Source organism: Scyliorhinus canicula, chromosome 7, assembly GCF_902713615.1.
Source record: "Scyliorhinus canicula chromosome 7, sScyCan1.1, whole genome shotgun sequence".
Lineage (NCBI taxonomy): Eukaryota > Metazoa > Chordata > Chondrichthyes > Carcharhiniformes > Scyliorhinidae > Scyliorhinus > Scyliorhinus canicula.
In genome coordinates, this window is record NC_052152.1 from 122,726,963 (window position 1) to 122,742,858 (window position 15,896).

A 15,896-nucleotide genomic window follows, 5' to 3' on the forward strand; every position below is an offset into this window, starting at 1 on the left:
CAGGTTCCAGGATTTGGATGTTTCTGTAAGAACAGAGAAGATGGTAAAAGTGGGGGGGGGGGGGGGGGGGGGGGTGGGCATTGTTAATCAAAGAAAGTATTACGGCGGTAGAAAGGACGTTTGAGGACTCGTCTACTGAGGTAGTATGGGCCGAGGTTAGGAACAGGAGAGGAGCGGTCACCCTGTTGGGAGTTGTCTATTGACCTCCGAATAGTTCCAGAGATGTAGAGGAAAGGATTGCAAAGATGATTCTCGACAGGAGCGAGAGTAACAGGGTAGTTGTTATGGGGGACTTTAACTTTCCAAATATTGACTGGAAATACTATAGTTCGAGTACTATAGATGGGTCAGTTTTTGTGCAGTGTGTGTAGGAGGGTTTTCTGACACAGTATGTAGACAGGCCAACAAGGGGCGAGGCCACATTGGATTTGGTACTGGGTAATGAACCCGGTCAGGTGTTAGATTTAGATGTAGGTGAGCACTTTGGTGATAGTGATCACAATTCGGTTATGTTTACTTTAGCAATGGGCAGGGATAGGTATATACCGCAAGGCAAGGATTATAGCTGGGGGAAAGGCAATTATGATGCTATTCGGCAAGATTTAGGATGTATAGGATGGGGAAGGAAACTGCAGGGGATGGGTATAATCGAAATATGGAGCTTTTTCAAGGAACAGCTACTGCGTGTCTTTGATAAGTATGTACCTGTCAGGCAGGGAGGAAGTTGTCAAGCAAGGGAACCGTGGTTTACTAAGGAAGTTGAAGCACTTGTCAAGAGGAAGAAGAAGGCTTATGTTAGGATGAGACATGAAGGCTCAGTTAGGGCACTTGAGAGTTACAAGTTAGCCAGGAAGGACCTAAAGGGTCCTAAAGAGCGAGGAGAGGACACGAAAAGTCGTTGGCGGAGAGAATCAAGGAAAACCCTAAGGCTTTCCAGAGGTATATCAGGAACAAAAGAATGACTAGAGTAAGATTAGGGCCAATCAAGGATAGTAGTGGAAAGTTGTGTGTGGAATCAGAGGAGATAGGGGAAGCGTTAAATGGATATTTTTCATCAGTGTTTACACTGGAGAAAGACAATGTTGTCGAGGAGAATACTCAGGTTCAGTCGACCAGGCTAGATGGAATTGAGGTTCAAAAGGAGGAGGTGTTATCAATTTTGGAAAATGTCAAAATAGTCCCCTGGGCCAGATGGGACTTATCCTAGGATTCTCTGGGAAGCCAGGGAGGAGATTGCAGAGCCTTTGTCCTTGATCTTTATGTCGTCTTTGTCGACAGGAATAGTGCCGGAAGACTGGAGGATAGCAAATGTTGTCCCCTTGTTCAAGAAGGGGAGGAGAGACAACCCTGGTAATTGTAGACCTGTGAGCCTTAGTTTGGTTGTGGGTAAAATGTTGGAAAAGGTTATAAGAGATAGGGTTTATAATCATCTTGAAAAGAACAAGTTGATTAGCGATAGTCAACACGGTTTTGTGAAGGGTAGGTCATGCCTCACAAACCTTATTGAGTTTTTTGAGAAGGTGACCAAACAGGTGGATGAGGGTAAAGCAGTTGATGTGGTGTATATGGATTTCAGTAAGGCGTTTGGTAAGGTTCCACACGGTAGGCTATTGCAGAAAATAAGGAAGTATGGGATTGAAGGTGATTTAGCGGTTTGGATCAGTAATTGGCTAGCTGAAAGAAGACAGAGGGTGGTGGTTGATGGCAAATGTTCATCCTGGAGTTCAGTTACAAGGATCTGTTTTGGGGCCACTGCTGTTTGTCATTTTTATAAATGACCTGGAAGAGGGTGTAGAAGGATGGGTTAGTAAATTTGCAGATGACACGAAGGTCGGTGGAGCTGTGGATAGTGCTGAAAGGATGTTATAGGATACAGAGGGACATAGATACGCTGCAGAGCTGGGCTGAGAGGTGGCAGATGGAGTTTAATGCAGAAAAGCGTGAGGTGGTTCACTTTGGAAGGAGTAACAGGAATGCAGAGTACTGGGCTAATGGCAAGATTCTTGGTAGTGTCGATGAACAGAGAGATCTCGGCATCCAGGAACATAAATTCCTGAAAAGTTGCCACCCAGGTTAATAGGGCTGTTAAGAAGGCAGATAGTGTGCTAGCCTTTATCAGTAGGGGGATTGAGTTTCGGAGCCACAAGGGCAGCTGTACATAACTCTGGTGCGGCCGCTCCTGGAGTACTGCGTGCAGTTCTGGTCACCACATTATAGGAAGGATGTGGAAGCTTTGGAAAGGGTTCAGAGGAGATTTACTAAGATGTTGCCTGGTATGGAGGGATGGTCTTACGAGGAAAGGCTCAGGGACTTGAGGTTGTTTTCGTTAGAGAGGAAAAGGCTGAGAGGTGACTTAATAGAGACATATAAGATAGTCAGAGGGTTAGATAGGGTGGACAGTGAGAGTCTTTTTCCTCGGATGGTGATGACCAACACGAGGGGACATAGCTTTAAATTGACGGGTGGTAGATATAGGACAGATGTCAGAGGCAGTTTCTTTACTCGGAGAGTAGTAGGGGCGTGGAACGCCCTGCCTGCAACAGTAGTAGACTCGCCAACTTTAAGGGCATTTAAGTGGTCATTGGATAGACATATGGATGAAAATGGAATAGTGTAGGTCAGATAGGCTTCAGATGGTTTCACAGGTCGGCGCAACATCGAGGGCCGAAGGGCCCGTACTGCGCTGTAATGTTCTATGTTCTATAACAACCCTGTTGTTTTTCCTCTTTTCCAAAATCTGTCTACCTCTCTGCTCCTCTATCTCCCGCTGGCTGTTGGGAGGCCTGTAGTAAACCCCCAACATTGTGACTGGACCCTTCTCATTCCTGATCTCGACCCACATAGCGTCACTGCCCTCTGAGGTGTCCGCCCGTAGTACAGCTGTGACATTCTCCCTAACTAGAAGTGCAACTCCGCCACCCCTTTTGCATCCCCCTCTATCCCACCTGAAACATCTAAATCCTGGAACGTTTAGCTGCCAATCCTGTCCTTCTCTCAACCAGGTCTCTGTAATGGCAACAAGATCATAGTTCCAAGTACTGAGTCCAAGCATTTAAAGTTGCCCGAGATACAGTTTGACTGATTGGAACGGCAAAAATTCAGTTTCAACTTAAACAAATGGAACATGAGAAAGAATTAAAGCAGCTTGAATACGAAAGAGAGAGAGAGGAAAAAGGAAAGAAGAGAGAAGAAATGAGAAATTAAGAAGTAAGGAGAAAGCCTGAGCAGAACAAAAAGAAAGAGAAAGGGAGATACAGATCAAGGAAAAAAATAAAGAGAGAGTTTGAACTTCAGAAATGGCCATGAAACATGACAGTCAGTTAAAATTGGCAGACGTAAAGGGAAACGTACAGTTGGATGATAGTAATGAGGTTAGTGTTAGGGGCAGCATGGTAGCATAGTGGTTAACACAATTTCTTCACAGCTCCAGGTCCCAGGTTCGATATGCGGCTTGGGTCACTGTCTCTGCGGAGTCTGCATGTTCTCCCCGTGTGTGCGTGGATTTCCTCCGGATGCTCCGGTTTCCTCCCACAGTCCAAAGATGTGCAGGTTAGGTGGATTGGCCATGCTAAATTGCCCTTCGTGTTGGGTGGGGTTACTGGGTTATGGGGATAGGGTGGAGGTTTGGGCTTGGATAGAGTGCTCTTTCCAAAAGCCGGTGCAGACTCAATGGGCCAAATGGCCTCCTTATGCACTGTAAATTCTATAATTCTTTGATGACCTCCACTCTGACTCCCTACCACCTCACACCTACTCTACTGTCAGACTGCTTGTCCAGTCCTGAAGGAATCACAATTTACTCCAATTAAAGATTGAGGAAACCAAAAACCATTGTCTTTTGTCGCAGCTACGAACTCCAGAGCGGAGTCCAGCCCTTCCTCTGTCCAATGTCTTGGGCTGAATCAGACTATTTGCAAGCTTGGAGTTTAACCCCTGTAATTCAACCCAGTTTAACCCTGGGTTGAATACAACCCACTGGATCACATTGTCCTGCCGAGTTCGATCTCTGCAACATCACTTGCCTGCATCGCTACCTCTATCCATCGGCTGCTCAAACTATTACACTTGTGCATCTCTGGACTCACTATGCCAATGCTGGTTTAGCTGGCTTCCTATTCTCCACCGTCTATCAATGTGAAACTCATCTTGAAACCTCTGCTTTCTACATCCTACCTTGCACTTAATGCCACTCATCCATCACACCTATTCTTACTTTAGATCTCTCAGTACCTCCATTTTCTTATCGAGAGATTTGGGTGCACAGGTCCACAGGTCACTGAAAGTGGCAACGCAGGTGGAGCAGGTAGTCAAGCAGGCATAAGATCATAGATCATAACACAAAGGAGCAGAATTAGGCCACTCAGCCCATCGAGTCTGCTCCACCATTCAATCGTGGCTCATATTTTTCTCATCCCCATTCTCCTGCCTTCTCCCCATAACCCTTGATCCCCTTATTAATCAAGAACCAATCTATCTCTGTCTTAAAGCCACTCCGTGTTTTGGCCTCCACAACCTTCTGCGGCAAAGAGTTCCACAGATTCACCACCCTCTGGTGAAGAAATTCCTCCTCATCTCTGTTTTAAAGGTTTGTCCTTTTAGTCTTAGATGGTGTCCTCTGGTTCTAATTGGATTGGATTGGTTTATTGTCACGTGTACCAAGGTACAGTGAAAAGTATTTTTCTGCAAGCAGCTCAACAGATCATTCAGTACATGGGAAGAAAAGGGAATTAAACAAAATTCAAGAAAATACATAATAGGACAACACAAGATATACAATGTAACTACAGAAGCATTGGCATCGGATGAAGCATACAGGGTGTAGTGTTAATGAAGTCAGTCAATAAGAGGGTCATTTAGGAGTCTGGTGACAGTGGGGAAGAAGCTGTTTTTGAGTCTGTTCGTGCGTGTTCTCAGACTTCTGTATCTCCTGCCCGATGGAAGAAGTTGGAAAAGTGAGTAAGCCGGGTGGGAGGGATCCTTGATTATGCTGCCTGCTTTCCCCAGGCAGCGGGAGGTGTTGATGGAGTCCATGGATGGGAGGCAGGTTTGTGTGATGGACTGGGCGGTATTCACGACTCTATGAAGTTCCTTGCGGTCCTGGGCCAAGCAGTTGCCATACCAGGCTGTGATGCAGCCCGATAGGATGCTTTCTATGGTGCATCTGTAAAAGTTGGTACGGGTTAATGTGGACATGCCGAATTTCCTTAGTTTCCTGAGGAAGTATAGGCACTGTTGTGCTTTCTTGGTGATAGCGTTGACGTGAGTGGACCAGGACAGATTTTTGGTGATGTGCACCCCTAGGAATTGAGACTGCTAACCATCTCCACCTCAGCCCCGTTAATGCTGACAAGGGGTGTGTACAGTACTTTGCTTCCTGAAGTCAATGACCAGCTCTTTAGTTTTGCTGGCATTGAGGGAGAGATTGTTGTTGTTACACCACTCCACCAGGTACTCTATCTCCCTCCTGTATTCTGACTCGTCGTTATTCGAGATCCGGCCCACTATGGTCGTATTGTCAGCAAACTTGTAGATGGAGTTGGAACCAAGTTTTGCCACGCAGTCGTGTGTGTAGAGGGAATAGAGTAGGGGGCTAAGTACGCATCCTTGCGGGGCACTGGTATTGAGGACTATTGTGGAGGAGGTGTTGGTGTTCATTCTTAGTTTTTGCTGCAAGTGGAAACATCCTCTCCACATCCACTCTATCCAGGCCTCGCAGTATCCGGTAAGTTTCAATAAGATTCTCCCTCATCCTTTTGAACACCATGGAGTACAGAGCCAGAGTCCTCAACCGTTTCTCATACGACAAGCTGTTCATTCCAGGGATCATTCTTGTGAACCTCCTCTGGACCATTTCCAAGGCCAGCACATCCTTCAGCGCGGGTCCCAAAACAGCTCACAATACTCCAAATGGAGTCTGACCAGAGACTTATACAGCCTCAGAAGTACATCCCTGGTCTTGTATTCTAGCCCTATCGACATGAATGCTAACATTGCATTTGTCTTCCCAATTGCCGACTGAACTTGCACGTTAACCTGAAGAGAATCGTGAACAAGGACTCCCAAGTCCTTTTGTGCTTCTGATTTCCTAAGCATCTTCCCATTTAGAAAATAGTCTATACCTTCATTTCTCTTTCCAAAGTGCACAACCCCACACCTTTCCACATTGTATTTCATCTGCCAGTTCTTCGCCCACTCTCCTAGCCTGTCCAAGTCCTTCTGCAGCCCGCTTACTTCCTCAATACTACCTGTCCCTCTACAGATCTTTGTATCATTTGCAAACTTAGCAACAGTGCCTTCCGTTCCTTCTTCCAGATCATTAATGCATATTGTGAAAAGTTGTGGTCCCAGCACAGACCCCTGAGGCACACCACTAGTCACCGGCTGCCATCCTGAAAAAAAACCCTTTGTCCCCACTCTCTGCCTTCTGCCAGTCAGCCAATCCTCTATCCATGCCAGGATCTTACCCTTAACACCATTGGTTCTTAATCTATTTAACAGTCTCCTATACGGCACCTTGTCAAAGACCTTCTGGAAATCTTAAAAAATCTCGTCCACTGGTTCTCCTTTGTCTAACCTCCTTGTTACCTCCTCAAAGAACTCTTGACAGATTTGTCAGGCATGACCTCCTCTTGATGAAGCCGCACTGACTAAGTCCTATTTTATCATGCACTTTCAGGTACTCCGCGATCTCATCTTTAATAATGGACTCTAAAATCTTACCAATGACTGAAGTCAGGCTAACCGGCCTGTAATTTCCCATCTTCTGCCTCCCTCCCTTCTTAAACAGCGGTGTTACATTAGCCACTTTCCAGTCCTCTGGGACCCTTCGTGCCTCCAGTGAATCTTGAAAGATAACCACCAATGCCTCCACAGTCTCCTCAGCTATCTCTTTCAGAACCCTGGGGTGTAGTCCATCCGGTCCAGGTGATTTATCCACCTTCAGACCTTTCAGTTTCCCCGGAACCTTCTCCTTAGTAATGGTCACTGCACCCACCTCTGCCCCCTGGTTCTCCTGGAGCTCTGGCATCCCACTGGTGTCTTCCACCGTAAAGACTGATGCAAAGTAACTATTCAGTTCGTCTGCCATCTCTTTGTTTCCTATTATTACTCCTCCAGTCACATTTTCGAGTGGTCCATTGTCCATTTTTGCCTCTCTTCTCTTTTATACATTGAAAAAAATCTCTTCCCATCTTCCTTTATATTACTACCTAGCTTGCACGCATGTTTCACCTTCTCCCCCCTTATTACTATTTTAGTTGTCCTCTGCTCGCATTTAATGGCTTCCCAATCCTCTGACTTCCCACTGATCCTCACCACTTTCTATGCTTTTTCTTTAGCTTTTATGCTGTCCTTGACTTCCCTCATCAGCCATGGATTCCTTGTCCTCCTATGCCATACAGCATGCTTGCCTTCATCAGCCAGGGCATTGAGTATATAAAGTAACTTAATTGCAGTATTAAAGTAAGCCTACTTGTGACAATAAGAAAGATTATTATAAGGAATATAGTGTTCACTTCTGGTCGCCACACTAGCAGAGGATGTGGAGGCTTCAGAGAGGGCACAGGTTTACCAGGATATTCCTTGGTATGGAGGGCATTAGCTATGAGGAGCGGTTGGATAATTTTGGTTTGTTCTCACTGGAACAACGGAGGTTATGGGGCATCTGACAGAAGCCTACAAAATTATGTGGAGCATGGACAGAGTGGATAGTCAGCCGCTTTTACCGTCTTGACAAATACGTGAATAGGATGAGGATAGGCAACAAATTTAAGGTAATAAAGTAGCAAAATAAACAATGGCGACATGAGGAAAAATGTTTTCACACTGAGTGGTTAGGATCAGGAATGCACTGTCTGCGAGTATGCTGGGGACAGGTTCACACAGCAAGTGGCTTGGATCTGGGATACACTATCCGACAGTGTGGTGGAGGCAGATTCACGCAGCGAGTGTTTCGCATCTGGAATCTACTGTCTGGGAGTGTGGTGGAGGCAGGCTCACACAGCGAGTGTTTCGCATCTGGAATTTACTGTCTGGGAGTGTGGTGGAGGCAGGCTCACACAGCGAGTGTTTCGGATCTGGAATATACTGTCTGGGAGTATGGTGGAGGCAGGCTCACACAGCGAGTGATTAGCATCTGGAATATACTGTCTGGGAGTGTGGTGGAGGCAGGCTCACACAGCGAGTGTTTCGGATCTGGAATCTACTGTCTGGGAGTGTGGTGGAGGCAGATTCACGCAGCGAGTGATTAGCATCTGGAATATACTGTCTGGGAGTGTGGTGGAGGCAGGCTCACACAGCGAGTGTTTCGGGTCTGGAATTATTGTCTGGGAGTGTGGTGGAGGCAGGCTCACACAGCGAGTGTTTCGGATCTGGAATTATTGTCTGGGAGTGTGGTGGAGGCAGGCTCACACAGCGAGTGATTAGCATCTGGAATATACTGTCTGGGAGTGTGGTGGAGGCAGGCTCACACAGCGAGTGATTCGGATCTGGAATTATTGTCTGGGAGTGTGGTGGAGGCAGATTCACGCAGCGAGTGATTAGCATCTGGAATATACTGTCTGGGAGTGTGGTGGAGGCAGGCTCACACAGCGAGTGTTTCGGATCTGGAATCTACTGTCTGGGAGTGTGGTGGAGGCAGGTTCAATCGAGGCTTCCAAAATGGAATTTGATAATTATCTGAAAAGGAATAATAGCAAAGCTCTGACAGTTGGACTCGTCGACCTGCAGAAGGCCAGTTCACATATCACAGACAGAATGGTCTCCTGTGCTATATCTATTCTATGATCTTTGTAACCCTTTTTCCAGATCCACAACCCTTTGAAATCTGTTTGATTCCATCATTCTGGGCTCGGAAACAAAATTGCTCATCATTGCCAGCTCTGCCTTCAGCTGCCTTGGCCTAAAGATTTGAAATTTCCCCCCGAACCTTGCTTTTTTCCTTTTTTTAAAAAACGCATTTTATTCAAACTTGTATCAAAGTAGTTACAGCAAATAAACATCCCGGGAAACATCCTTCCCAACAATCAGCTATACAGTTTGTACAGATTTTTCTCCTTTTTCACACACCCCTCCCCATCACCCACCCCCCTGCGATGAACAGCTCCTCAAACACGGTCACAAACACCCCCCACCTTTTCTCAACCTCCTCTGCTGAGCCCCTTAACTCATACTTTATCTTCTCTAACTGCAGGAAGTCATACAGGTCGCCCAACCATGCTGCTACACCCGGTGGCGATGCCGACTGCCAAATCAGCAAAATTCATCACCGTGCAATCAGAGAGGCGAAGGCCATGAAATCGGCCTTCCTCCTCTCCATGAACTTCAGCTTCTCTGAAACCCCAAATATCACCACCAAAGGGTCCGGGTCCACTCCCTCCTCCACTATCCTGGCTAAGACCGCGAACACTCCTGCCCAGAATCTTCCCAATTTTCCACAACCCCAAAACGTGCGCATGATTCGCTGGCCCCCGTCCACACCTCTGTCACTCATCTGCTACTCCCTGAAAGAACCCACTCATTCTCGCCCAAGTCATATGCACCCTGTGCACCACCTGAAACTGTATCAGGCTCATCCTTGCACAAGAGGAGGTCTCATTTACCATTGCCAGTGCTTCACTCCATATTCCCCAATTGATCTCCATTCCCAACTCCGCTTCCCATTTTTCCTTGATCTTCACCACCCGCTTGCCTCCCTGCTCCCCCAGCCACTTATATATATCCCCAATCCTTCCCTCCCCTTCCACATCCGGAAGCAGCAGTCGCTCCAGCAGGGTGTATCCCGGCAATCTAGGGAACCCCCTTCCAGACCTTTCGTGCAAAGTCGCTAACCTGGAGATACCTGAACTCACTACCCCTCGGCAGCTCTAACCTCTCCCTTAGCTCCTCCAGACTGGCGAACCCTTCCTCCAAATACAAATCCCCACCTTGACCAGCCCCACTTCCCTTCACCTCCTGTATACACTATCCATCCCCCCCCCGGCTCAACCCTGTGATTCTCACACAGCGGCGTTAGCACTGACATCCCTTCCACCTTAAAATGCTTCCTCAGCAGATTCCATATCTTCACTGTGGACTGCATCACTGGCCTCCCTGAATACCTACTCGGAGCCATTGACAATGCTGCCGTCACCATAGCCCTCAAACTGGACCCCTTACAAGATTCCTCCTCCATCCTACCCCACTGTACCCCTTCTCCTTCCCACCACCGCTGCACCTTGTCCACATTTTGCCGCCCAATAATAATGAAGCAAGTTTGGCAACTCCAACTCCCCCTGCTGCCTCTGCCTCTGAGCAGGGTCCTACCCACCCTCGGCACCTTCCCCGCCATACAAAGTCAGAAATGATTGTGTCCAATTTCCGAAAAAAGGCCTTTCGTATAAAGATCGGGAAAGCCTGAAAGATAAACAAGAACCTTGGCAGAATATTCATTTTCACCACTTGGACCCTCCCCGCCAATGTTAAGTGCAGTGTATCCCACTTCTTCAGATCCTCCCTGGCCTCCTCCACCAGCTTTGTTAAGTTCCACTTATGGAGCTCCGTTCATTCCCTCGCTACCTGAATCCCCATACCGAAACCTATCCCTCGCGACCGTAAATGGCATTCCCCCTAAATTAGCCCGCTGTGCCAGCTCATTCACCGGGAATACCTCGCTTTTCCCGACATTCAGCTTGTATCCCGAGAACCCTCCAAACCTCCCCAACAGGCCCATAACCCCTCCCATACTCTCCAACAAATCTGAAACATACAGCAAGAGGTCAATCGGCATAGAGCGACACCCGATGCTCCCTCTGTCCCCTCATTAACCCCTGCCATTCTGCTGACCCCTGAGAGCTATCGCCAATGGCTCTATGGCCAGCAGCGGCAACAGCGGGCACCCCTCCCTCGTACCCCTGTGTAAGTCAAAGCTTTGTCAGCTCATATCATTCTTCCTCATCCTCGCTCTTGGCGCCACATATAGCAACTGCACCCATGCCACAAATCTCGGCCCAAACCCAAAACTTTGAACAAATATTGCCACTCCACCTGATGAAATGCTTTCTCCACACCCATGGACACCACCACCTCCGGTACCAGAGCTCTCGACGGATTCATCAACACATTCAACAGCCATCTTATATTACTCGCGAGATGCCTGCCCTTCACAAAGCCTGTTTGATCTTCTGCAACCACCCCCGGGACACAATCCTCCATCCTCCCCACCAACAATTTAGCCAATACTTTCACATCAGTGTTCAATAGTGATATGGGTCTATACGGCCCACATTCCACCGGATCCTTCCCTTTTTTGGGGATTAGTGTGATTACTGCCTGCTTATCATCTCCAGCATCTCCCCCTTCTCCAGTGCTTCATTAAACGCCCCCAGCAGATGTGGGCTGCAATTTGCTTATAAAATTCTGCCAGGTACCCATCCGGCCCAGGGGCCTTCCCCGACTTCATACCCCTGATACTATCCAGCACCTCCCTCAGCCCCAGGGGCTCCTCCAACGCCTGCCTCTTTGCTTCCTCCACGTGGGGAAATTCCAGCTCGTCCAGAAACCATCCCATGTCCCCCTCCTCTCCTCCTGGGTCTGCCTCATAAAGTCCCTGGTAATACTCTTTAAATGCCACATTTATCTTCTTTGGCTCTGACACCACATCCCCAGCCCCAGTCCGGATCTTCAATATTTCTCTGGACGCAGCCTGCCTCGGCAGCTGGTGCACCAGCACGCGGCTCGCCTTCTCCCCATACTTGTATTGCACCCCTCTTGCCCTACGCAGTTGCCCTACCGCCCTCCCCGTTGTTAGCCTGTCAAATTGCCCCTGTAATTTGTTCCCCCTCGCCAATCCCTCCACGGTGGGCACCTTCGAATATTCCCTGTCCACCTCCACTATCTCGCTCACTAGACGTTCATGTTCCGCCCACCTTTCCTTATTCACACGAACCGTAAATTAGATAATTTCTCCCCGGACCGCTGCCTTCAGTGCTTCCCAAAAAATGCCCGCCGACACCTCCCCATTCTCATTGAACTCCACATAATCCCTAATCGTCAACCGCACCTTATCACAAAAACCTCCATCCGCCAACCCCGAGTCAAATCTCCACCCTGGCCTCTGCTCTCGTCCCCTACTGAACCGAATATCCAGCCAGTGGGGTGCATGGTCCGAGATAACTATCCCCGCATACTCTGCCCCCTCCATCCCAACCAAAATCTCCCAACTCACTACAAAGTAATCAATCCTGCAATACACCTTTATAGACGTGTGAAAAGGAAAAATCCCTTCCTGGGTTCTGAAGGCGCCATGGATCCACCATACACATCTTCTCCATAAACTCCTCCAGCTCCCTTGCCATTCATACCCTACCCATCGTCCTGGGGCTCGATCCATCCACCCTCGGCTCCAGGACACAGTTAAAATCTCCTCCCATGATCAACTGGTACATGGCCAAATCTGGGATTGCTGCCAGCAACCCCCTCATAAAACCCACATAATCCCAATTTGGGGCATACACATTTACCAACACTCCTGGTGCCCCTTCCAATACCCTACTCACAATCACATATCTCCCACCTGGATCCCTCACCTCCTTCGCACTCACAAATCCCATTTCTTTGCTCATTAAAATCAACACACCCCTCAATGTCGAATCAAACCCCGAGTGAAAAACCTTCTCAACCCACCCCTTAACCTAACCTGGTCCTTCACACGGAGGTGTGTCTCTTGCAAAAAGAGCACCCCAGCTTTCAAGCTCCTGAGGTGCGCAAACACCCGCGACCTTTTAACTGGCCCAATCAGTCCCCGGACGTTCCACGTTACCAACCTTACTGGGGCTTGCGCCTCCAATCCCTTCTATCGTCTGTCATCTTCCCCACATAACCCCTGCCCCTTTAATTCCACTCTGTGCCTAGCCCATCCCAGATGGCCCTGTTCTTCGCCCTTGACGATGTCTTCTGTCACCCCCTGCCGCATTGCAGAAGCACCCCCTCCCCCGGTTGTCCCCTTCCCCTTCTTCCCCTGCTTTTTTCCTTTAAATGCTCCTTAAAACCTCTCTGGGCAGCACAGTGGCGCAATGGTTAGCAGTGCTGCCTCCTGGCGCCGAGGCCCCAGGTTCAATCCCGGCTCTGGGTCACTGTCCGTGCAGAGTTTGCACATTCTGCACATTTTCCCATGTTTGAATGGGTTTTGCCCCCACAGTCCAAAGGTGTGCAGGTTCGGTGGATTGGCCACGCTAAATTGCCCTTTAATTGGACAAAATGAATTGGGTACTTTAAATTAAAAATAAACTCTCGCCACTTATCCTAATATCCCTCTCTGTGGCTCAATATCACATTTTATTTGGTGGCATTCCTATGATGTGACGTGGGATGAATCATTGTTTAAATACTGTTGGTTTTAGAACATAGAACATAGAACGATACAGCGCAGTACAGGCCCTTCGGTCCACGATGTTGCACCGACATGAGAAGTCAAAAACTAAAGGCCATCTAACCTACACTATGCCATTATCATCCATATGCTTATCCAATAAACTTTTCAATGCCCTCAATGTTGGCGAGTTCACTACTGTTGCAGGTAGGGCATTCCACGGCCTCACCACTCTTTGCGTAAAAAAACCTACCTCTGACCTCTGTCCTATATCTGTTACCCCTCAATTTAAGGCTATGTCCCCTCATGCTAGCCACCTCCATCCGTGGGAGAAGGCTCTCGCTGTCCACCCTATCTAACCCTCTGATCATTTTGTATGCCTCTATTAAGTCACCTCTCTAACGAAAACAACCTCAAGTCCATCAGCCTTTCCTCATAAGATTTTCCCTCCATACCAGGCAACATCCTGGTAAATCTCCTCTGCACCCGTTCCAAAGCTTCCACGTCCTTCCTATAATGAGGCGACCAGAACTGTACGCAATACTCCAAATGCGGCCGTACCAGAGTTTTGTACAGCTGCAACATGACCTCATGGCTCCGGAACTCAATCCCTCTACCAATAAAGGCCAACACACCATAGACCTTCTTCACAACCCTATCAACTTGGATGGCAACTTTCAGGGATCTATGTACATGGGCACCGAGATCCCTCTGCTCATCCACACTACCAAGAATTTACCATTAGCCAAATATTCCGCATTCCTGTTATTCTTTCCAAAGTGAATCACCTCACACTTCTCTACATTAAACTCCATTTGCCACCTCTTAGCCCAGCTCTGCAGCTTATCTATGTCCCTCTGTAACCTGCAACATCCTTCCACACTGTCTACAACTCCACCGACTTTAGTGTCGTCTGCAAATTTACTCACCCAACCTTCTGTGCCCTCCTCTAGGTCATTTATAAAAATGACAAACAGCAAGGCCCCAGAACAGATCCTTGTGGTACGCCACTCGTAACTGAACTCCATTCTGAACATTTGCCATCAACCACCACCCTCTGTCTTCTTTCAACTAGCCAATTTCTGATCCACATCTCTAAATCACCCTCAATCCCCAGCCTCCGTATTTTCTGCAATAGCCGACCGTGGGGAACCTTATCAAACGCTTTACTGAAATCCATATACACCACATCAACTGCTCTATCCTCGTCTACCTGTTCAGTCACCTTCTCAAAGAACTCGATAAGGTTTGTGAGGTATGACCTACCCTTCACAAAACCATGCTGACTATCCCTAATCATATTATTCCTATCTAGATGATTATAAATCGTATCTCTTATAATCCTCTCCAAGACTTTACCCACAACAGACGTGAGGCTCACCGGCCTATAGTTACCGGGGTTATCTCTACTCCCCTTCTTGAACAAAGGGGACCACATTTGCTATCCTCCAGTCCTCTGGCTCTATTCCTGTAGCCAATGATGACATAAAAATCAAAGCCAAAGGCTCAGCAATCTCTTCCCTGGCTTCCCAGAGAATCCTAGGATAAATCCCATCAGGCCCCGGGGACTTATCTATTTTCACCTTTTCCAGAATTGCCAACACTTCTTCCCTGCGCACCTCAATGCCATCTATTCTAATAGCCTGGGTCTCAGCATTCTCCTCCACAACATTATCTTTTTCCTGAGTGAATACTGACGAAAAGTATTCATTTAGTATCTCATTTATCTCCTCAGCCTCCACACACAACTTCCCACCACTGTCCTTGACTGGCCCTACTCTTACCCTAGTCATTCTTTTATTCCTGACATACCTATAGAAAGCTTTTGGGTTTTCCTTGATCCTACCTGCCAAAGACTTCTCATGTCCTCTCCTTGCTCGTCTTAGCTCTCTCTTTAGATCCTTCCTCGCTTCCTTGTAACTATCAAGCGCCCCAACTGAAACTTCACGCCTCATCTTCACATAGGCGTCCTTCTTCCTCTTAACAAGAGATTCCACTTCTTTGGTAAACCACGGTTCCCTCGCTCTACCCCCTTCCTCCCTGCCTGACTGGTACGTACTTATCAAGAACACGCAATAGCTGTTCCTTGAACAAGCTCCACATATCTAGTGTGCCCAACCCTTGCAGCCTACTTCTCCAACCTACACATCCTAAGTCATGTCTAATGGCATCATAATTGCCCTTCCCCCAGCTATAACTCTTGCCCTGCGGGGTATACTTATCCCTTCCCATCACTAATGTATAGGTCACCGAATTGTGGTCACTGTCTCCAAAGTGCTCACCTACCTCCAGATCTAACACCTGGCCTGGTTCATTACCCAAAGCCAAATCCAATGTGGCCTCGCCTCTTGTTGGCCTGTCAACATATTGTGTCAGGAAACCCTCCTGCACACATTGTACAAAGAACGACCCATCTAATTTTGTTGGACCCTTTTCAGTTTGGTTTCCCTGTTGAAATGAAAAAAATGAAAATCACTTATTGTCACATGTAGGCTTCAAATGAAGTTACTGTGAAAAGCCCCTAGTCGCCACATTTTGGCACCTGTTCGGG

The 15,896-nt window shown here is 47.8% G+C and overlaps 1 protein-coding gene across 7 annotated transcripts in view; it reads left to right on the top strand.

The window, feature by feature from the left end:
- Positions 1 to 15,896, top strand: part of pcid2 (PCI domain containing 2) — a 101,956-nt gene that overhangs the window by 26,960 nt on the left and 59,100 nt on the right. The gene's annotated exons all lie outside the window — the stretch shown is intronic.